This window comes from Chionomys nivalis, chromosome 20 (genome assembly GCF_950005125.1).
Source record: "Chionomys nivalis chromosome 20, mChiNiv1.1, whole genome shotgun sequence".
Taxonomy (NCBI): Eukaryota; Metazoa; Chordata; class Mammalia; order Rodentia; family Cricetidae; genus Chionomys; species Chionomys nivalis.
In genome coordinates this window covers 7148826-7172045 of record NC_080105.1, presented here as the reverse complement: position 1 = coordinate 7172045, position 23220 = coordinate 7148826, and the positions used below count along the sequence as shown (strand labels likewise).

At 39.6% G+C, this 23220-nt stretch overlaps 1 pseudogene; it reads right to left on the bottom strand.

The window, feature by feature from the left end:
• Positions 1-2422: 2422 nt before the first annotated feature.
• On the bottom strand, positions 2423-22220 carry LOC130863134 (E3 ubiquitin-protein ligase RNF220-like; annotated as a pseudogene).
• Positions 22221-23220: the final 1000 nt, after the last annotated feature.

Here is a 23220-nt window from a genome sequence, read left to right as displayed (position 1 = left end):
TTGATGTCTAAAAGACACTTATGAGGGAACACATATTATGTTTGTCTTTCTGAGTCTGGGTTACCTCACTCAGGATGGATTTTTCTACTTCCAAACATTTGCATGCAAATTTCAAGATCTCTTAGTTTTTTTACTGCTGAGTAGTATTCCATTGTATACATGTACCACATCTTATTTATCTACTCTTTGATCGAGGGGCATTTAAGTTGTTTCCAGGTTCTGGCTATGATGAATAATGTTGCTATGAACATACTTGAGCACATGTCCCTGTGAGGTGATTGAGCATTCTTTGGGTATATACCCAAAAGTGGTATTGTGGGGTCTTGAGGAAGGTTGTTTCCTAATTTTTTTGAGAAATCACCATACTGATATCAAAAGGGGCTGTACAAGTTTGCACTCCCACCAACAATGCAGGAGTTTTCCCTTTCCCCCACATCCTCTCCAGCATAAGCTGTCACCAGTGTTTTTGATCTTGTTCACTCTTACAGGTGTAAGATGAAATCTCAGAGTTGTTTTGATTTGCATTTCTCTGATGACTAATGATGTTAAACATTTCCTCAAGTGTCTTTCAGCCATTGTAGATTCATCTGTTGAGAGTTCTGTGTTTATGTCCCCATTTTTTTCATTGGATTATTTGGTTTTTGATGACCAATTTCTTGAGTTCTTTGTATATTTTGGAAATCAGACCTCTGTCTGATGTGGGGTTGGTGAAGATCTTTTCCCATTCTGTAGGCTGTCGTTTGGTCTTGCTGACCATGTCCTTTGCTTTACAGAAGCTTTTCAGTTTCAGGAGGTCCAATTAATAATTGTTTCTCTCAGTGTCTGTGCTACTGGAGTTATATTTAGGAAGTGGTTCCTTGTGCCAATGTGCTCAAGGGTACTTCCCACTTTCTCTTCTATAAGGTTCCGTGTGGCTGACTTTAAGTTGAGGTCTTTGATCCATTTGGAGTTAAGTTTTGTGCATGGTGATAGATGTGAGTCTATTTTCATTCTTCTACATGGTATGTAGATTGCTTTTGGTAAGGTTGCCATTTTTACTATGTTAATTCTACCTACCCAAAAGTATGGAAGATCTTTCCACTTTCTGGTGTCCTCTTCAATTTCTTCAAAGATTTAAGGTTTGTTCCTTGTATCCCTGCTCTCTCCAAGAATGAATGCTGTATTTTGTCAAAGGTCTTTTCAGCATCTAATGAGATGATCATGTTTTATTTTTCAGTTTGTTTATGTGGTGAATTAATCTTTGGGATGAATCCTACTTGGTCATAAGGAATGATTTTTCTTATGTGTTCTTGGATTCAGTTTGCCGGTATTTTATTGAGCATTTTTGTATCAGTGTTCATAAGTGAGATTGATCTGTATCTCTCTTTATTAGTAATGTTTTTGCGTGGTTTGGGTACCAGGGTAATTGTAGTCTTCTAAAAACAATTTGGCAATGTTACTTCTGTTTCTGTTGCGTGGAACAATTCGAAGACTATTAGTATTAGTTTTTTGAAAATTCTAGAATTGTGTAGAATTTGTGCAGAAACCATCTAGTCATGGGCTTATTTTGGTTAGAAGACTTTTGATGACTGTTTCTATTTCTTTAGTGGTTATAGGTCTATTTAATTTGCTTACCTGGTCTTGATTTAGTTTTGGTAAGTGATATTTATACAGAAAATGGTCTATATCCTTTAAGTTTTCCAATTTTGTGGAGTACACGTTTTCAAAGTATGACCTGACAATTCCCTGGCTTTCCTCCATGTCTGTTGTTATGTTCCTTTTTTCATTTATGATTTTGTTAATTTGTATATTCTCTGTTTGCCTTTTGCTTAGTTTGTCTATTTTGTTGATTCTTCTCAAAGAACCAACTCTTTGTCTCATTTATTCTTTGTAGTGTTTTCTTTCATTTTATTTTATTGATTTCAGCTCTCAATTTGATTATTTCCTGCTGTCTAGTCCTCATGAGTGAGTTGTTTCTTTTTTGTTCCAGAGTTTTCAGGTGTTGTTAACTGGTTAGTGTGGAATTTTTCAGGTTCTTTTTTTCTTTCTTTTGCCGTGGAGGGCAAAGTGTCCCATATATATATATACAACATTGTAAGCATACACAGTCTATATTACATTTGCTTCTGTCTGCTGTTTGCATGTCTGTCAGTCAGTCTAGGGGACGGACAGATCTCAGGAGCCTTGTCCAGCTACTCCCTATCCCTACCTTTCTGCCCCACACTGGAAACAGAGACAAAAGAGGCATTGTCCCCAAGTTCAGAAGGAACAAGCAGGAAGGGCTGCTCCACTTTGGCTCCAGAGTCCTATATGTGTGTTTGGGTGTGTATATGCATGTATTTACACCGGGAACCTGTGTGCAATTATGTACAAAGGGAAAGGGGTTCATTGTCACAGAGGCTGGGGCAGGTGGGATTGCTCCAGGCAAGGCCTGCTGGGATGGCTAGCTTACAAGTAGATTCTGCTGCAGGTTCCCAGGCGCTGTGATGGTATTGCTCTGAGGGCAGAGCTTCTTGGTACCCAGAGTCCACAGCCAGCGTTCACAGTGCACATGCCAAAACTGGATCGACATTAGGGGCATGAAGTACAAATCCATGCAGGTGAGACATTTGTATTCCCCCCACCCCCCGTGATAGCGGCTTTTCAAGCTCCCTGACATGAGCCTTTAGGGCCTCAGAAATAGCTACAGCTGAATCACCGATGATTTTCTCAGTGCCACTGTCCTTGCAGGTCTTCTGCACGGCCTCCTGCTTTCTGCTTTCACCATTGCTGGTGGATGCATCTCGTCACTGTCCCATTTAGTGAACTCAAGCTTGATGGGGGTGCCGGGGGGATCACCATTTAGGACTGCACACCGGAGTGCCTCTCTCTCCTTGGCTTCACCATGCTCTTTTCCTGTGCAAGGGATGACATCAGCCTCTGTGAATTGTGGTTTCCCTTACTCCAGAGTGTCATCTCCATCCACATCCAGGTCAGCATCACTGTCTGGGTTCTCTTTGCCACTGCACATGACAAAGCGGGAGCCTCGGAAGCCATCTTCCAGGAGTGTGGTGGCCTGTATCCACTTCTGCCCACACCAGCCATACTCCTCAAAGCAGTTGCTGCTCTCATGCTCTATGTCCACAGCATCATCCTCGGCCATGCAGGAGCCTTCCCTCTGCCCTTCGTCTTGCTTCCTCCGTTCATTTTCCCAATCTGAGTGTTCAGTTGGGTTGCCTGTTGGCTTGCACTCACAGGAAGGTCTGTCTACTTCTTCCCTCTCGCTGGGCTCCTTGCTCCCCTGGCGGCTCAGGACCCTTGGCATAGCTGCCAGGGCTGCTCTAAAGGGACCCCTGGCTGAGGCTAGGTGCAGCTCCAGCCCCAGCCTCTGATGCTCTGCCACCCACTCAGTTCCAGAAGCCGCAGCGGCCATGTTGGTTCTCTCAGGTCTCAGGTTCTTTTTTTTTTTTTATTTTTATTGAGCTTTACAATTTTCTCTGGTCCCCTCTGTGCCTCTCCTCTCCCCCCCTTCAGACCTCCCCCCCAAGGTCCCCATGCTCCCAATTTACTCAGGAGATCTTGTCTTTTTCTACTTCCCATATAGATTAGATCTATGTAAGTCTCTCTTAGTGTCCGCATTGTTTTCTAAGTTCTCTGGGATTTTGGTTTCTATGGTTCGTTTTCTTTGTTTTATGTTTAAAAACTACATATGAGGGAATACATACGGTAATTGTCTTTCTGTATCTGGGTTACCTCACTCAAAATAATGTTTTTATGTAGGCATTTAGTGTTATGAACTTTCCTTTTAACAATGCTTTCATTGTGTCCCATAAATTTGTGTATGTTGTATGGTCATTTTAGTTGAATTTTAGGAAGTCTTTAATTTCTTCCTTTATTTCTTCCTTGAGCCATTGGTGATTCAGGTGAGTATTGTTTAATTTCCATGTGTTTCTGGGCTTTCTGAAATTAGTGTTGCCATTGAATTATAATTTTAAATCATGGTGATCTTTTAAGATTCATGGGGTTATTTCAAATTTTTTTGTATCTGCGGAGGTTTGCTTTGTTACCTAGCATGTGTTCAATTTTTGAGACAGTTCCATGAGGTTCTGAGAAGAAGGTATATTCTTTTATGTTTGAATGGAATGTTCTATAGATGTCTGTTAAGCCCATTTGAATTATAGCATCTGCTAGTTCCCTTATTTCTTTGCTAAGTTTGTGTCTTGCAGACCTGTCCAGTGGTGACAGTGGGTTGTTCAAGTATTCCACTATTATTGTGTGGGGTTTGGTGTGTCATTTAAGCAATAATAGGGGGCCCCTGAATATAGGACATAGATGTTCAGTATTGAGGTTTCCTCTTGATGGATTTTTTCTGTGACTAATATGAAATGTTCTTCTTTGTCTCTTTTGATTGATTTTAGTTTGAAGTCCATTTTGTTAGATATTAGAATAGTTTGTTTCTTGGGTTCATTTAATTGGAGAAATTTTTCCCAACACTTTACTCTGAGGCAATGTTTGTCTTTGAGGTTGACCTGTGTTTCTTGAATGTTGCAGAAGGGGATGGATTCTGTTTTTATATCTAATCTGTTAGCCGGTGTCTTTTTATAGGTGAGTGGAGTCCATTTATATTAAGGGTTATTAATGACCAGTGATTGCTAGTTCCTGTTATTTAGTTTAGGTTGTTGGTGATATTATTGTGTCTGTTCTTTCCTTCTTTGGACTTTGATGTTGTGAGATCTCCTATTGCCTGTGTTTTTATGGATGTAGCTACTTGCTTGGGTTGGTGTTTTCCTTCTCATACTTTGTGTAGAGGTAGGTTTGTGGCTAGGTATTGGTTAAATCTGGTTCTGTCATGGAATATCTTGTTTGGTTCATATATAATGATGTAAAGTTTTCCTGAGTATAGTGCTCTGGGCTAGCATCCATGGTCTGTTAATGTCTGCATAGCGCTTGACCAGGACCTTCAGACTTTCCTTGTTTCCATTGACATCAGGCACAATTCTGATCAGTCTGCCTTTATATGTTACTTGACCTTTTTTCTTGGCAGCCCTTAATATTCTTTCTTTATTCTGTATATGTAGTGTTTTGATTATTATGTGGAAAGTGGACTTTTTATTGTTCAGTCTTCTTGGTATTCTGTAAGCTTTTTGCATCTTCTTAAGCATGGCTTTCTTTAGGTTGGGAAAGTTTTCTTCTATGATTTTGTTGAATTACTTTCTGTGCTTTTTAGTTGGACTTTACATTCTTCTATCCCTATTATTTTTAGATTTGGTCTTTTCATGGTGTTCCATATTTCCTTGACATTTTGTATTAAACTTTTGTTAGATTTAACATTTTATTTGACCGACGAATATTTTCTCTCTCATATTTTCAGCGCTTGAGATTCTCCATTCTATCTCTTGTGTTCTGCTGTTAATGCTTGCATTTGTGGTTCCTGATCGTTTTCTCATAATTTCCATTTTTATAATTCCCCCAGTTTGTGCTTTCTTTATTGTATCTATTTCAGTTTTTAAGTCTTTAATTGTTTCTTTCACCTGTCGGATTGCTTTTTCTTGGTTTTCTTTAAGGGATTTGTTGATTTCTTCCAAATTTTGTTTGTCTTTTGCTCCACCTTTCATATCCTTTTAAAAAGCCTCAAACATTCTCCTAAAATTATTTTTTGGTCACTTTCTTCTGCTTCATCTGTATTGGGTGTTCAAAACTTGCTGTTTTAAAGTCACTAGTTTTTGTTGGTGTTGTATTATTCTTTATGGTGTTGTGTGTGTTCTTATCTTGTCTACCCATTTTTTCCCTCTAATTGGTGTAGTTGAGGCTGTGTCCCTGGTGATCACTCTTCCGGGTGCCAGTGTATCCAAGACTCCAATAGTTGTTCCTCATGGTGGAGTCAGGTTCACAGTTCCAGTCACCACAGAGGTCACTTGACCTTCCCAGAGGCTGCTTGGCACTCCCAGAAGTTGCTCTGCAATCCCAGAGGTCATTTGGGCCTGCACCCAGGGAGTTTGCCCACTTAGGCCATCGCCATGGAGGTTGCTGGCTCAGGCATGGTTGCTTGGAGGTGGTTGTCTCAAGCCAGCTCCCATGGAAATCCCTGGCTTGGGCCTGCTCTGGCAGAAATCATTGACTCAAGCCTGCGCCCATGGAGGTCACTCACTCAGACCTGCTCCAGAGGAGGTCAAGGGCTCAGGCCTGTTCTAGCAGAGGTTACTGGCTTGGGCCTGGTCTTACACAGTTCGCTGGCATGGACCTGGTCCCACGAGGTTGCCTGATAGGATCTTCTCTTGGAGTTCGCTGACTCTGGACTGTTCAGGCAGAGGATGCGCACTCCAAATTAACCCTTTTTCTATTAATCTATATGTCACCACCTACTGGTAAGATTCCAGCATCTCTCTTCTTTGGCACCAACATGGTGTCTCTCTTCTTTGGTAGCTAAGTTGCATCTTCTTGACTCTGCCAATTCTCTCTCTACATCTCTATTCAGATTTCCTTCCTGGCTTTATTCTGCCTTCCATAGACCAATGAAGTTTCTTTATTAGCCAATGGTAATAGAATATACAGACAGAACACAGAGGGAAATCCCACATCAGCTCATATCCTCACTCCTCCCACTCTTCAACTAGACTTTGGGAGCTCAGACCAGTATTCCAATATGGATCTCTGACTCTCCTTGCATCAGTTGCTGAATAAAGTTTGTATGATGTCTTTTGAAATAGTCATCAATCTGACTACAGGGCAGGGTCATTTCAGGCACCCTCTCAACTATTGCTTAGGGTCTTAGCTGGGGTCATCCTTGTGAATTCCTGGGAATTTCTCTGGTTCTCGGTTTCTTTTTAGCCCCATAATGGCTCCCTCGATCAAGATATCTCTTTTCTTGCTCTCTGTCTCTGTCCTTCCCCCATATATATCATCCTTTTCCCACAAGTTCTCCTCCCCTTTCCTTCTCCCCTCCTCCTCCCATTCTACTCTTTCATCTCCCTCCAGCCCCATGCTCCCAATTTTCTCAGGAGATCTTGTCTATTTCCCTTCCCAGGAGTAACTATATATGTTTTTCTTAAGGTTCACCTTGTTATTTATGTTCTCTGGGGTAGTGGGCTATAGGCTCATTATCCTTTGCTTTAGAGCTTTTGCTCACTTATGAGTGAGTACATACCATGCTCATCTTTCTGGGTCTGGGTTACCTCACTCTGGATGTTTTTTTCTAGTTCCAACCATTTGCATGCAAATTTCAAGATTTCTTTTTTTTTTACTGCTAAGTAGTATTCCATTGAGTAGATGTACCACATTTTTTTATCCATTATTCATTCGAGGGGCAATCTGAATTATTTCTAAATTCTGACTATTACAAATAATGCCACCATGCACATAGCTGAACAAATGTCCTTATAGTATGATTCATCATCCTTTGAGTATATATATGCCCAAGAGTGGTATTGCTGGGTCTTGAGGTAGATTGATTCCTAGTTTTCTGAGAAACTGCCAAACTGATTTCCAAAGTAGTGACACAAGTTTGCATTCCCAATACCAATGGAGGAGTGTTCCCCTTACTCTGCATCCTCTCCAACATAAGCTTTTATTGGTGTTTTTGAGCTTAGTCATTCTTACTGGTGTAAGAAGTTATCTCAGAGTCCTTTTCATTTGCATTTTCCTGATGGCTGAGGATACTGAACATTTCTTTAAATATCTTTTGGCCATTTGAGATTCTTCTGTTGTGAATTCTCTGTTTAGATCTGTACTCCATTTTTAGTTGGATTATTTGGAATTTTGATATCTAGTTTCTTGAGTTCCTCATATATTTTGTATATCATTCCTCTTTCTGATGTGGGATTGGTGAAGATGTTTTCCCATTCAGTAGGCTGCCTTAAACTTTTGCTACTTGCAGATGATATGATAGTATATATAAGTGACGCCAAAAACTCTACCAGGGACCTCCTACAGCTGATCAATACCTTCAGTAATGTGGCAAAATACAAGATCAACTCAAAAAATCAATAGCCCTCCTATATACAAATGATAAAGAAGCTGAGAAAGAAATCAGAGACACATCACTATTCATAATAGACACAAATGACATAAAATATCCTGGGGTAAACATTAGCCAAAGAAATGAAAGACCTGTTTGACAAGAAGTTTAAGTCTTTGAAGAAAGAAGATGAGGAGGCTATCAGAAAATGGAAAGACCTCCCATGCTCTTGGATAGGAAGTATCAGCATAGTAAAAATGGCAATTCTACCAAAAACAATCTACAGATTCCATGCAATCCCCATCAAAATCCCAACACAATTCTTCGCAGACCTTGATAGAACAATACTGAATTTCATAGGGAAAAAAAGACAGATAGTCAAAACAATTCTGTACAATAAAGAAACTTCTGGAGGCATCATCATCCCTGACATCAAGCTCTACTATAGAGCTACAGTAAGGAAAACAGCTTGGTATTGGCATAAATACAGACAAGTAGACCAATGGAATAAAATCAAAGATCTGGATATTAATTCACACATCTATGAACACATGATTTTCGACAAAGAAGCTAAAATCATGCAGTAGGGAAGAGAAGACAGCTTCAATAAATGGTGCTGGCATAACTGGATGCCATCATGCAGAAGAATGCAAATAGATTCATATCTATCCCCAAGCATAAAACTCAAGTCCAAATGTTTTTAAAGACACCAGTATAAATCTGACCACACTGAACCTGAGAGAAGAGAAAGAGGGAAGTAGCCTTCAAAGCACAGGCCCAAGAGACCACTTCCTAAATATAATACCATTAGCATAGACACTAAGAGAAACAATAGATAAGTGGGACCTCCTGAAATGGGAAGTTTCTGTAAAGTTAAGGACATATCAATAAAGATAACCTTTATGGAGCTAGTGGAAACTGTCTCAAGTGAGAAAGTGCCAAGTAATTAAAAAACCCAGATGTTTTGCATTACCTCATTAGGTAAGAAATTAATGAAAGGAATTGGTTATTAAGTTTTGTTTGTGACATAATTACGTTCTAGAAACACCCAAATTTGTAATCATAGGCATTAGAAAGGACAAAGCATTTGTTATAAAAATTGAAAGAAATATCAATTTTTCTAGCATTTCAATTTGCTACAGTATGGTTATGTAGGTCTCCATAGTCTCACTTACATAAACACAACACATATATCAGTGTCAAAATCAAATATGCCACATATTTGACAGTGTATTTTCATAGTTGAAAGTGCTTAAAATAATTTTATTAATTCTGGCTTTCCTGAATATTAAGAAACAAATTTTAAAACAATGGAGCCAGATTTATACTTGATTTCCTTGACTCCTTAGAAGTGCTAAAATTTTTATCCTTATTTATTTTATTTAGGGTAGAAAGGAACAGATAGAGTAGTTTACTATAAAAAATCTTACCTTTATTAAACGTGATAGGCTTCTTCCTTCTCTGTTCTGGTTCTTGGAAAGATGTTCTTCTGCTGTGACAAAAGTTATCACTGATTTACTATTCATATGGAAAACATTTGTTAAGTGTTCTAAATCCTCTGTTTTTGAATCCCTATCTGATACAGGATCTCACTGTGTAGCTCAACCGTCCTGAAACCTAGTATGTTGACCATGTAAGTCTTTTCCTCCTGAGTTCTGGGACTAAAGTCATGTGCAGACACCTGGCACAAACAACTTTGAATTCATTCTTCAGCAGATGATTATGATTGATAACTGCTGTCCATACCATATTTCTTCATGTAGAAGAAATGACAAAAATTTGAATCTTTACCTCTTCACTATAACATACATACGCACACAGAAACAGCAAAAAAAAAAAAAAAAAAAAAACAAAAAAAAACACACACATTTTTTATTTAGGTCTTTGTGCTTATTTTACACAACTGCCAACTGACTTAGGATAGCAACATAAATGAATGAACAAAACAGCAAATGGAATTGTTTTTAATGCTGAACTCACTTAGAATACCAAGTAAGCCCAACATGTGATTTTGTAAGATGTAGCCTTGAAATATTACAAATATCAAAAAATTATGAATCCCCACCTTGGGTATTAGTTGTTTTATGTTTGGGGATCATTTAATTTGCAGTATATTGGGAATTTCATAAATTGTAACAAATTTATATTGATACATAGCCCCATTTAATTAGGTAACATGATTGTCCTTGACTTTGGAAGTAATAAATGGGGACTGAAAACTAATTTGAACATCATGAAGAGGAATGGCCCTTCACTTCTACAAGTTTTTCTAGTTGACATAAAAGATAAAACCTTCTTTAAACACAGATGATGAAGAGTCATCACATGGTTTGACTCTTAAATCCAAAGAATATACCAGGTTTCAAAGAATTCACTACTGTGCAAAACAGACCACTTGTAGGTGCAAAAGGAAGTAGGCCCTTATCTGCAAAGGAATGAGGTCTACCACCACAACAGCAAAGATGCTGAATAAAATCTAAAGAGCCTGCTCATAAATTTCTGGTATGAGAGAAAGAAATTCTGGTGTCTTTCTATGTTTTGATGTGGTAATTAAGAATGGTACCATCTCAAGTCGTCTGCCAGATAAGAGAAGCAAATGACTGAGGTTGTCAACTCCCTGTGAATATCAAGATCATGTGGACTTCACAGAAGGGTTTGAATATGATGCTAGAGCCACGGCTCAGTAGGGAAGACAGCTTGCTGCTCTTGTAGAGGACTTCGGTTCATTTTAAGATCAAAGCACAGCGCCCAAGTGGGACAACTCATTAACTTCTGTAACTCGACAAGATATGATGCCCTCTACTGTACACCTCAGTTACCACATTCTTGGGTACAGAATAATACACACAAAGTTTTTAAATAAATTAAGGTTTTGAATAAGTAGGGAGAGTTAGTTAGACAGCAATGAGAATAACAAACAATAGACTTTCATCTTCATACAGAGAGCTATTACTTTGGAAATAATGGCTAAACACATTACATGTAGATGGATACTGAAAAGAACTTTTCAGCCTTAAGAATGTATTCCATTGTCTGTGACATATGACTCTGTAAGTACAACCTGCTTCATAGCTAAACATTAACAGAATTCAGCACAAGTTTTGAAATGCAAAAAGAACAAAACTGCTTGTATATCCACTTTGAAAGCTCCAGCTAAAATGTGGAAGAAAATTATCTGTCATGGACTGCACAAACACCAAAGATTCTGGATAATTCTAGGATGACGGTGTCAAAGACACATCTCAGTTGGACATTTCAAGAGTCAAACAGATAGTTAGGAAGACCTATTTGTTGCCTATATATATGGACCATATATTTCAAAAGAAATGGCTAATGCTGTGGTCCTTAGAGACAGAGGTTATAAAATTTCTTACATAGTGGCTGTGACTGTACCCCCATGATTCAACACACATGTCGAGGACATCCGATGCCCTGAATTTAGTGACACACCCTGTCAAAAACAAAGAATACTGCAGTACAGCATACAGCTACATTGACCTTGCTTATCCTTCTGCTTGGTTGAAGATTCATAGCATCCACTATGTGCCATAGCAAAACTGTCTAAACCACACTCAACTCATGTAAGTGGGTCTAAATGACACGTGTGCTCACCCACTGAGTTACTCACTGGTCCCACATGGTTTTCTACACAATGTTGTTCATTAAACTCAGCGCTTACTCATTGGAAAGACTGCTGCCTGAAGAGCTCAAGAGTGTCTCCTGTGTCCTCCTTCCACGGTACAGGGATTATAGATACAGTTAGCAACAGCCATCTTTGGGGCATTCTATGGATTTGAACTTGTTTGGTAGAACTCTACCTACAAAACTCTAGCTCTAACCTAGATTTCTGAGATAATTTTTCTTTTCTTTTTTCTTTATTTTTTTTGTTTGTTTTTGTTTTTCAAGACAGGATTTCTCTGTAACTTTGGAGCCTGTCCTGGAACTAGCTCTTGTAGACCAGGCTGGCTTCGAACTCACAGAGATCTGTCTATCTCTGCCTTTCGAATGCTGGGATTAAATGCATGTACCACCACCACCTGACTGCTAATTTTAATATCTTTACATGCACATTTTAATATTTTCTTTGTCAAAATTATCATACACTGTAGTCATATTATCATCATTTTTCTAAAATGCTCACTTCTTCATAAACCACTCTTGCTCCTCTTCAAGCTCCACCTTGAACTGGTTACTCATGCCCATCTTCCTCTATGTGAACAAAATGCTAATTCTACACTTATGCCATTCCATAGCTCCACTATACACACTATAATCTCCTAATTAGACTCTTGCATTCTAGTGAATAAGTAAGGTGACCTGCAGCTTTATAATTAAGAGTTTAAGTGAAAAAACCTCATTTCTGCCTTTTCCTGTATCCATATAAGTTACTGTTGTTTGTTTGAGCTTCACATCTAAGACTCTAAGGGTCTTAAAATCCTGAAATTCAAGATTCTTTTACCTGTCTTCAGAAGAAAATGAACACTTTGCTCTCAGAAATGGAAAAAAATCACAGGAAAAATATAAGCAAGAAAAAGGTAAAATTCTAAATAGAATAGAATTGTTAAATGAGAGAGCAAGTGAGAAAGGACAAAAACCCTGGAGAATCATAGGAAGTAGAGAAGTCAATGAAAAATGTCATCTAAGTAGATGCTAGCAACTATTCTTCACTTACCATAGAAACTCCTGGACAGAATTTGACTGATGTTTCTCAAATAAAATCGATCTCAGAAGTATAAGCTAACTTATCTCTGTATTCCCCAAACATTTCATTTTATTTTATTTTATTTTAAAATATGAAATCTTACCTAAATGGTGATATGTAATCAGTACTGCCATCCACTTCTAAAGAAAAGGGGAAATGTATTTAATAACAACTGTAGAAAAATATACCTTCATAATGGCAAAAATTACATTCGTTATACATTTTACTTGGGCAAAATTTGTGGTAAGGAGAATATTCGATAGTAGACATTGTTTTATTGGTAACCAATGCATTGAGAACTCTTGTTAATATTTTGTTGAATCAATAAAATGCAAGAGAAGAAAACTCTATCAAAATTTATAGCTAAAAATAAACATCTGTGATATCTGATCCCAACTGAGTTGTGATTGGCAGAAAGTGGTATTTACTGGTATAAACTGACAGTGTCAGCAATAGGTGTTTTGTCATAGTTATTGTGGTGGTGGAGGTGGTGGAGGTGGTGGTGGATGTGGTGGTGGTGGTGATGGATGTGGAGATGGTGGAGGTAGAGATGGTAGTGATGGTGGTGGTGGTGATGGTGGAGGTGGTATTGACCAGTGGTGCTAGGAAGAGTTTTAAAAGATATTTATTTTTTAATATTCCAATAATTTTCCTTCTTGGTTAACTGAAATTATTCTTTTAGGACAGAGAGTCTGTCTACAAGATAGATAGATTTATGGTGACTCTTCTTCACAGCATGGCATGATACATGGTACAGAAAGAGACCAGAGACAAAGACCTTTGCAAAAGATTCCCATTTGTGAGCACAGCAAAGCTCAGGGTTCTCACACACCCCTAGCTACACACACATCTGGGAAAGATACTAAGAGGCTCCTGAGCTCTAGTTCTGCTCTCTCTGTTCTGCGTAGTGTAAGGAAGTTTAGGATCAGCTTCCATCACCTTCCATGACCAGAAATATTGGAAAGACATCTTAGTTCACAGCTGTGTTCCCTGTGCTACATGTACAGTGAAAGACAAGAAAAGCAACAACTCTGGGGACAGAGCAGCAAGCTCCTGGATGACTACTGTGTGGTACAAAAGTATCTTTATGTGCTTAAAACTATTCATTTACTCAAGTTATCACTAAATACCTCCATTGACTCTCCATAGAGGATACAAAAGAATTCTTTATTTCACCTCATTTAAGGTGTGTGAAAACCAAGTGAGAACTTCTCAGCATATCCCATGACCAAGATAAAGTACTTGAACCCTTCAAACGAATGTACTGGGACTGTGGTTTAGGGACAAAGCACATGCTGGGCACGCACGTGGGACTTCTTGATTCAATCCTCATGCATACAAATAAAATCCAACAGTTTTCATACAGAAATCATGCAAAAGAAACTCCCCGTGGTGTCGCAATTCTGACGCTGCTCATCTCTTTGCTCCCTGGTGTGGTTTCCAAGATCAGACTGTGATGACAGCTGCTTGAAGCACAACTCATAGTTGCATTTTTAACAGAAGCAACAGAGACTCAGTAGGTGAGGACAGGGCCTTTGGAGCTGGGTGTCACAGAGCAGGGTCAGTAGAGAAGGACAGGGCCTTTGGAGCTGGGTGTCACAGAGGAGGGATCAGTGGAGGAGGACAGGGCAGTCGGTGCTGTGTGTACAAAGCAGGGCCATTTGTTCATTTTCCTCCTGCTGTAAGGAATTTCTGGGGAAATCATGTTTTGGAACATGGAAATGATGGGTAAGCATGTTCTATGATATTCATAAACAACATGAAATGAGGGGCTAGAAGTATGGTTAGCATGAGGACTGCTTGACTAGAATGCTCACAGAGCCCCATGTTCGACTCTTAGTACTGCCAAACACAAAAAGAGAGAAAAAGAAAATGCAAAGATTGTCTTTAACCATCTTTAGAGAATCTATTGTGATATATTATGACAACACAATCGCCTTTAAATGAGGGATGCATAAAGATAGCCATGAGAAGGTATGGAAAGCTATCTAAATAGACATTGTAGAAAGATGATCTAGTTAGATATTAGGCAACAGATTAATGAAAATGATTGAATATTATATATTATCTTGGGATGTATGCAAATTTTAGTAAACTATGCAATAATCTATAGACACAAAATATGAAGTATTTGTTATATAGACTGTAAGAGAATGGGCTGGAAAGATTTCATTACAAGCCAAATTTGCTGTAATGTATAGAGGATACGTACAATGGGCTAGCTTAGAACCCTTCTTGTGCATTGATAGCTTATATGTTAGTGCCCCAACATAAGTAAACCTAAAGTTTTCAGACAATATGTCTGGTATCTTAAATTTCTTAGAAATGATCTCTTCATTTATACTGTATTTACATACTTCATTCTGGGGGAGTTAAACTTTTACTCTTCTTTACAATGTATTTACTTAGGGTAAACCACTTACAGCGACAGTTCTCGACCTTCCCAGTGCTGCCACCTTTTAATATAGTTCTTCATGCTGCACTGACCCCAGCACTAACATTCTTTTGTTGCTACTTTAGAACTGTAATTTTACTACCGGTCTGAATTGTAATGTAAATTTCAATATGCAGGATGGTCTTTGGTGACCAAGAAAGGGGCATTTGACCTCCAAAAAGGTCACAACCCACAGTTTGAGAACCAGTGACTTAGAGGAATGTAGTATCAAAAGTCTTACCTGCGTTACTCTGTGCAGATGTTCGAAGCACTGATTTTGACTCTTTCCCAAGTGAAACTTCTCTGTGATGTAGTTAGAAAGTGATAATTATTTTAATATTCATATAAAAACATTTATAAAATTCTCTGAGTTCCCTATTCTTGCATTCCTATTATAACTTATATTAGACATTTATTTAAGAATAACTTTAAACTGTGTTTCGACACTTAACTATGAGTTCGATGCTCCCTCCCAAGAGATGCACTTGGTGGGACAGGAACCAACCGTGGCCTTTAAGCATCCATCACAGTGCCAGCACTCCCACAGGCCACCATATTTTTGACACCATACATGCGTTACTGATTTTGTAACTTACCTGTTTTCTAGCAGATGCCAAACCATCAGAAATGTTGCTCTGTGACATTGAGTCACAGCCCATTCCAAAACTCACAGGAGGGGAATGCAGTTGCTCAATCCTCACTCTTTTGCAGCTGTGGCTAAGCTCAAGATTCCTGAAGTGTAATCTCCAGGTTTTCCCTGCTTCCATGTTGGACTTCACCCCTGTTGTGTGGACCTGGTCTACAGAACCATGTCCAATGGCCACCGCTGACGGATCCCAGCAAAGCTGTGGAACTTGAGTATTGGTTCTTTGTTCTCACCCTGGATAATTGTTCCTAACCATATCAGCTGTTCCAGGAGTTTGGGTACATGGTACACTAACACAACATCAAAACAATTCAGATAGGATTGGAACAAAAGTATCCCACGTGATTATAGCATTTAATTGTTATGATAGATAATCTAATGTATTTGACTATTCAAAAGCCACTTTGCAACAATGTGTGATCAAAGAGATAAGATGACTGCTTAAATGCACTTATGTTAAATAAAGCATTTTAAAAGAAAATAGATAAAAAGAGAGTGGAAGTACTACAAGTGATTATATATTTCATTGATAATAAAAATTAAACCAAGTCAATAGTTTTCAAAATAGTAAATATTAATGTGAAGTTGCCTATATTAACATAAAACCACTAGTAAAATCAGATTATTAACAAACTCAGTCCTGGTACAGTATACTGTTCTTTCTTTGTGGTCTGAACGGATCTTTATCCAGCCAATGCTTCACATGTGCTGGGCCATCTAACCATGTGGCTTCAAGCTTAAGCCAACCTTCCTATCATTTCGTATTCCTGACTTCAGCAGTTGTTGCCCTCAAACAGCACTGAAATTGTAGGTAGAAAGAACCGTACCTGTTGGGCTCAGCCACTGGGTCCACAGTTGCTCTCCTCTGTTTTAAAAACTTTGCCATCTGCAATGAAGTCCTATAAATTGAAAGAATATTTTAGGAAATCACAGAATACTATGCCAGAGTACATTATATTGTAAAAACTAGATAGTATGTAATTCATTTCCTTCCCAAATAAGAGCAGCACCTGGGATTTCCTTCTTTCTTTCTCTACTCAAGTGTTCATTTGCAGGACTAGGGACATAGTGCGTGGCTACTCCATTCAAGCAAGTGCTCTATCAGGAGCTGCATGCTTGAGCAGAGTGGCCTGTCTGAGCAAGAAGACAACAGTCAGTAGGTTCAACTCAGCTTGGATTCACATCCTACTCTAATTGCTAATTCTTTGGCTTTCTATGAGCTCCATTACTCAATTTTCTCATCCCTGTGAGGAGGATGGAACAGTAGCTGTCTTACACAGTGCTACTGTGAGTCTTCAGTCTGCACAAAGCATGTGCAAGTGTTCCTAGCCCTGGCAGCTCAGTGGTTCATGGATAATGATGATGATTACTCTTCCTGCTGCTATCAAAGATAGAATTTCAATGAAGAGAAAGAGCAGAGTTCTACCTACTGCACACGTGCAAATTTTCATTCAAATCAGCTTACATTTTAAGAATTATATTGCCCACGGTAGCCTTGAATTTTGTAATTCCCCAATTCATCCTCACTGTAAGTAGGGCTGTAGGCCAGTGTTACATTATTCACATTTCAGCATCTCTGACCTGGGGATGTCACTTACAACTCATGATATCATAGGCTGGAAAGTTACTTCAGTGGGAGTTCAGGTTCCAAAGAGGAAATGTGGAGTCAGTGTTAGGTAGGACGTGGAGGGAGACAGATAAGCTCTGAGCGGGAGTTTGAATAGCTGCCAGTGTGCTGACAGAAAAAGAATACATCTTTTAAACTCTATAGTTGCACACAGAATTAAATGGGAGAAAGGAGGCATGTGAGTGAAGAGTCCAAGAATAAGAATATAGAAATGTAGATTCCAGAAATAAGAACGTAGAAAGAAAGAAACACAAAGTTGTAAGCTTAGGAGAATGAGAGCAAACTGTCAGCAGCTTTCTGAGCAGCTTACAGATTAACAGTGGGGTTACTTTGCTTTACAACCAATATCTCTGTCTGCAAGGCTGAAGGTCAGCTTTTTGATAACTGCCCCGCCCAGCCACTCATGACCAGCAACTGATGTGAACTGAGTTAACCTTTAAATGATGGGGTATACCTGACTCTTTGGTTGTGAATTTTCCCATACCCTTCCCTGCTATATGAAACTGGCACTTTGATAACCACCATCAGGGAGCACCGGGGAAACAATGGACTAAATACAAACACTAGTGTAACTCAAAAACTCTGTTAATAGAAATTGTAAAAAACAAACAAGCAAGCAAACAAACAAACAAAACCCAAAAGCTAATTTGTATCTGAGTTTTACCTTGAGATTATAAAAATTCCTTTCTTATTCCTAATGATTGTTGCTTCTTGCTATAAAAAGGGGTATTTCCTACATTGCTGGTGGGAATGCAGGCTGGTAAAGCCCCTTTGGATGTCAGTGTAGCGATTTCTCAGAAAATTAGGAAACGACCTTCCTCAAGATTCAGTAATACCACTTTTGGGTATATATCAAAGGATGCTCAATCCTGTCACAAGGACATGTGCTCAGCTATGTTCACAGCAACATTGTTTGTCATAGCCATAATCTGGAAACAACCTAAATGCCCCTCGACTGAAGAATGGATAAGGAAAATGTGGTACATTTACACAATGGAGTACTACAGAGCAGAAAAAATAACGACATCTTGAATTTTGCAGGAAAATGGATGGAGCTATAAAACATCATTTTCAGTGAGATAACACAAACCCAGACCCAGAAAGACAATTATCACATGTACTATCTCATAAGTGGATTTAAACATTAAAAAAAAGAAAAGCAGCTCACAATCACAATCTCAGAGAACCTAGACAACAATGATGACTGTAGGAGAGACATACATAGATATAATCTACCTGGGAAGTTGAAAAAGACAAGATCTTCTGAGTAAATTGGGAGCATGGGGGCCTTGAGAGAGGGTTGAAGGGGGGGGGAGAGCAGGGAGGGGAGCAGAGGAAAATGTAGAGCTCAATAAAATTCAATAAAAATGGGTGGAGTTCAGAAACCGTCCTTGATCACAGCCTTACAAGTTCAACTTTGGCTATAGTCTCTGTTAGATGATAAGCTTTTTTAAAAAATTATTTATTCATTCATTTATTTTTTATTTTTCCATTCAAAAATTTCCACTTCCCCCCTTCTCCCATTCCCCCACTCATCCTCTTCCCTCACCCTCCAGTCTTAAGAGAGGGCAGGGAACCTTGCCCTGTGGGAAGTCCAAGGCCCTCCTCTCTACATTCAGGCCTAGGAAACTGTACATCCAGACTAGGGTCCCAAAAAGCCAGTACATGCAGTAGAAACAAGTCCCAGTGCCTTTATCAATGGCTTCTCAGTCAGCCCCCATTGTCAGCCACATTCAGAGAGTCCAGTTTGATCACATGCTCGTTCAGTCCCAGTCCAGCTGAATTTGGTGAGCTCCCATTAGATCAGGCACACTGTCTCAGTGGGTGGACCAACCCCACATGGTCCTGACTTCTTTGGTCATTTTCTTCTTCCTTCTTCTGCTCTTCAACTGGACCTTGGGAGCTCACACCAGTGCTCTATCTCGATCTCCATCCATCACTGGATGAAGATTCTATGGTGATATTTGAAATTTGTGATAGTGGGGCAAGGCCAGTTCAGACACCCTCTCCTCTGCTGCTCAAAGTCCTAGCTGGGGACATCCCTGTGGACATCTGGGATCCCCTCTAGAGCCAAATCTATGGCAACCTTAAAATGGCTCCCTTAATGTAGATATTTTCTTCCCTGCTCCTGTATCTGCCCTTCCTCCATCTCAGCCCTCTCACTCCCACAAGCTCTCCCCAATCCTTCTTTTCTGCCTTCTCTCTCCCCCTCTCCCCTTCCCCCAACCTCACTCCCACATCTATTACTACCCCCATGCTCCCAACTTTTGCCTAGCATTCTTGTCTCCTTCCAATTTCCAGGAGTATTTATATAATTATTTTCCTTTGGGTTCACCTTGTTATTTGGCTTCTCTACACTTGTGAACTATAGCCTCAATGTCCTTTGTTTATGGCTAGAGTCCACTAATGAGTGAGTACATACCATATTCATATTTTGGGTCTGGGTTATCTCACTCAGGATAGTGTTTTCTATTTCCATCCATTTTCATGCAAAGTTCAAGATGACATTGTTTTTTACCACTGAGTAGTACTCTAATGTGTATATATTCCACACTTTCTTTATCCATTTTTCCATTGAGGGGTATCTAGGTTGTTTAAAGGTTCTGGCTATTACAAATAATGCTGCTATGAACATAGTTGAACAAATGCTTTTGTAATATGATAGGGCATTTCTTGGGTATATTCCCAAGAGTGGTATCGCTGGATCCTGAGGTAGGTTGATTCCCAGTTTCCTGAGAAACTGCCACAGTGATTTCCAAAGTGGTTGCACAAGTTTACATTCCCACCAAAAATGGATGAGTGTTCCCCTTACTCCACAATCTCTCCAGCATAGGATAATATTGGTGTTTTTGATTTTAGCTATTCTGACAGATGTAAGATGCTATCTCAAAGTTGTTTTGATTTGCATTTCCCTTATCACTAAAGAAGTTGAACATGACTTTAAGTATCTTTTGGCCATTTGAACTTCTATTGAGAATTCTCTGTTCAGTTCAGTACCCCATTCTTTAATTGGGTTACTTAGAATTTTAATGTCTAGTTTCTTGAGTTCTTTATATATTTGGAGATCATGCCTTTGTCTGATGCAGGGTTGGTGAAGATCTTCTCCCATTCATTAGAATGCCTTTTTGTCTTAATGACTGTGTCCTTTGCTTTAAGAAGCTTCTCAATTTCAGAAGGTCCCATTTATTTATTGTTGCTCTCATTGTCTGTGCTACCGGGGTTATACGTAGGAAGTGGTCTCCTGTGCCCATGTGTTGCAGACTACTTCCCCCTTTCTCTTCTATCAGGTTCAGTGTGGTTAGATTTATATTGAGGTCTTTAATCAATTTGGACTTGAGTTTTGTGCATGGTGATAGATATGGATTTATTTTCTTTCTTCTCCAGGTTGAGATCAGGTTATGCCAGCACCATTTGTTAAAAATGCTTTCTTTTAATGAAGATGATAAGCTTTTTACCCCATGAAGATTTATTTTTTTTCAATCCCCCCCCCGAATTCTATTCTGGTAAAATTTAAAATTCTTTCTGAGAATAAAGTTTGCTTCTGTTTTAATAGACTTTGGTGGCATGTCCCCCAATTTTGCATGGCCCCCATGGACACAACATGAGCTGGGGTTGAGAAAACACTGACCTTGACAATAAGCACCAGTCATATGTTAAAGAGAGGGCCCCAAGTTCTCCTGATAGATATAGTCCCCCTTTTTAGCAAACAGGAACTTTCTTCAAGTCCCTGGGGAAAAGATATTTTACCCAAATTGACGTATGAAGCAAGTTGGTGTAGCTATCCTGATATCTAACAAAACAAACTTCAAAGTAAAATTAGTCAAAAAAGATGGAGAAGGACATTTCACATTCATCACAGGAAGAAAATCTATCAAGATGAAGTCTCAATTCTGAACATTTATACCCAAATACAAGTGCACCCACATTTGTAAAAGAATATTACTGACGTTTACATCACACATCAAACCATAAACATTGATAGGGCAGACTTCAGCACCCCACTCTCACCAGTGGACAGATCTGCCAGACACCAACTTAATGGAAGATTAAGGGAAGTAACAGATGTTATCACTCAAATGGGCTTAACAGTTATCTACAGAATCTTTTTTTAGCCTTAATGTTGATGTCGTATGGTAAAATCTATCTCATGATACAATTTTTTGCAATATATAATTTAGTACTAAATACATGTATAGTAAGGGTTAGAGATGGCTTGATGGTAGGAACACCAACTTTTCTTACAGAGGATTTGGGTTTGATTCTTACCACCCACTTGGCAGTCCACATCCGTTCATAACTCCAGCGGATCCAATGCCCCTCTCTGACACACATGGTGCAAAAAAAATTGCACACAAGCACAACACTCATATACAGAAGTCTAAAAAGTCTTTATATACTTAATAAATTAAATTAAATGTATATGGTCTTACTAGCTAAATCACTTTTAAAATGCTCTAAAAGAGGCAATGTAAAAGGTTTCAAGATCCCACTGTTTGGCTTCCCATAGAGAAAGGCCAAAAGCAAGACCCTTCCAAGGTGTGTGGACTCCAGATGCTTAAGGAGCTAAGGCAGGTAGAAAATGACTCAGTGAAAGCAGAAGCAAAGCCTTTCTTCTTCCCTCCCTTAGGAAGGCACCCTGGAAGGTGGAGCTTCTCCCTGACTGGCCTGCCTGGCCCCACCCCTCCTGCCCATCTCCCAGCACAGGCTCTCTCACCTTCTCCTCCTGCCTTGATTATCCACGGGGTATATACTGGGCATGATAAAGCGCTCCACTGTAGACAAGTCACCCGTGGCGGCCGCCCTTTGGAGCTGTTCCTCAGGTATATACGGGATGAAGGATTTAGGACATGGCTGGATATTGTCCTCAAGGCACCCAGAGCCCAGGCAGAAGGCCCTCATGCGGGCATACCAGTGCCTGCCCTGAAGGTTTTTGTGTCTGCGCATCATGATCAGTGTCTTCCTGAATGGTTCAGACCCAGGGCCGCCAAGGCCCTCCCTACCCTCCCTATCCCCCTGCCTTTGCCACCCACTTCCCTCCAAACCCCACACTGAAACTTAGAAACGCAAACAAGTTATCGCAACCGCGCCACAGGAGCGTCCTGCCAGGGCAGATCCGTGGTTCAGTTTGAATGGAATCCCTGTCTCCTAGCGACGAGGATGCATGCATGCTAACGAGTGCAGACACTCACAACGGAATGGAATGCACGTGTCTGGCTCAGACTCCAGAAACAGGAAACTGGCCTGCCTTGCACAGCTCACCTGCAAACCCCTGCCAATTGCAGCTCTGAAACTGACCTACCTGTCTGACCTGCAAAGGCCAAACACTGACGGGAACTGTGTGTTGGTTCAGATCTTTCTCGGCCCTGCTGTGCTCATTCATGCGAGATTCCCTCTCCTCAGGCCCTGTGCCTGGAACCTGTGAGAGGTCCTGATGGATGGACCCATTATTCAGACCACTTGTTTTCTATTCTTGGAATCTTTTTAGCATTTTGTAGGCATTGCTCCCCAGTCTTTCATTTCATTCCGCTCATACCCAAAAGCTAAAATGCGTCTGGGCCACTTTTTTGTTGTATTTGCTTGGATTCATAGAAAGACAAAGAAAACAAGAACGTGTTTTTGCTCTTTGTAATCTTTTCTAGTGCTTAGTTAAAAATTCCTTTTCCTCATCTCTTGGCTGTATCCACAATTTTTAAAATTCTGCAAGCACAGACCATTAGGAAGGCTGTGACACTTCTGCCCTAAGATTCGCCCTCAATGTTTTCCTTCTTTGGGGATGATATTTAGAATGATGTTTCAAAATTAAATAGTGTCTAAAAGTGACTTATGAGAGAGTACATATGGTATTTGTCTTTCTGGGTCTAGGTTACCTCACTCAATATAAAGAAAACCACCCTACAAT